Genomic DNA, 1,598 nt, shown 5'->3' on the forward strand with positions numbered 1-1,598 from the left:
GTTTCATCAGGTAAATAATGGGTGTCTAGGGGACGTTTCATCATGTAACTGCAGGTAAATAATGGGTGTCTAGGGGACGTTTCATCATGTAACTGCAGGTAAATAATGGGTGTCTAGGGGACGTTTCATCATGTAACTGCAGGTAAATAATGGGTGTCTAGGGGACGTTTCATCATGTAACTGCAGGTAAATAATGGGTGTCTAGGGGACGTTTCATCATGTAACTGCAGGTAAATAATGGGTGTCTAGGGGACGTTTCATCAGGTAACTGCAGGTAAATAATGGGTGTCTAGGGGACGTTTCATCATGTAACTGCAGGTAAATAATGGGTGTCTAGGGGACGTTTCATCATGTAACTGCAGGTAAATAATGGGTGTCTAGGGGACGTTTCATCATGTAACTGCAGGTAAATAATGGGTGTCTAGGGGACGTTTCATCATGTAACTGCAGGTAAATAATGGGTGTCTAGGGGACGTTTCATCAGGTAACTGCAGGTAAATAATGGGTGTCTAGGGGACGTTTCATCAGGTAAATAATGGGTGTCTAGGGGACGTTTCATCATGTAACTGCAGGTAAATAATGGGTGTCTAGGGGACGTTTCATCATGTAACTGCAGGTAAATAATGGGTGTCTAGGGGACGTTTCATCATGTAACTGCAGGTAAATAATGGGTGTCTAGGGGACGTTTCATCATGTAACTGCAGGTAAATAATGGGTGTCTAGGGGACGTTTCATCATGTAACTGCAGGTAAATAATGGGTGTCTAGGGGACGTTTCATCATGTAACTGCAGGTAAATAATGGGTGTCTAGGGGACGTTTCATCAGGTAAATAATGGGTGTCTAGGGGACGTTTCATCAGGTAACTGCAGGTAAATAATGGGTGTCTAGGGGACGTTTCATCATGTAACTGCAGGTAAATAATGGGTGTCTAAGGGACGTTTCATCAGGTAAATAATGGGTGTCTAGGGGACGTTTCATCATGTAACTGCAGGTAAATAATGGGTGTCTAGGGGACGTTTCATCAGGTAACTGCAGGTAAATAATGGGTGTCTAGGGGACGTTTCATCAGGTAACTGCAGGTAAATAATGGGTGTCTAGGGGACGTTTCATCATGTAAATAATGGGTGTCTAGGGGACGTTTCATCATGTAACTGCAGGTAAATAATGGGTGTCTAGGGGACGTTTCATCAGGTAACTGCAGGTAAATAATGGGTGTCTAGGGGACGTTTCATCAGGTAACTGCAGGTAAATAATGGGTGTCTAGGGGACGTTTCATCAGGTAACTGCAGGTAAATAATGGGTGTCTAGGGGACGTTTCATCAGGTAACTGCAGGTAAATAATGGGTGTCTAGGGGACGTTTCATCATGTAACTGCAGGTAAATAATGGGTGTCTAGGGGACGTTTCATCATGTAACTGCAGGTAAATAATGGGTGTCTAGGGGACGTTTCATCAGGTAAATAATGGGTGTCTAGGGGACGTTTCATCATGTAACTGCAGGTAAATAATGGGTGTCTAGGGGACGTTTCATCAGGTAACTGCAGGTAAATAATGGGTGTCTAGGGGACGTTTCATCAGGTAACTGCAGGTAAATAATG

This window comes from Salvelinus fontinalis, chromosome 1 (assembly GCF_029448725.1).
Source record: "Salvelinus fontinalis isolate EN_2023a chromosome 1, ASM2944872v1, whole genome shotgun sequence".
Lineage (NCBI taxonomy): Eukaryota > Metazoa > Chordata > Actinopteri > Salmoniformes > Salmonidae > Salvelinus > Salvelinus fontinalis.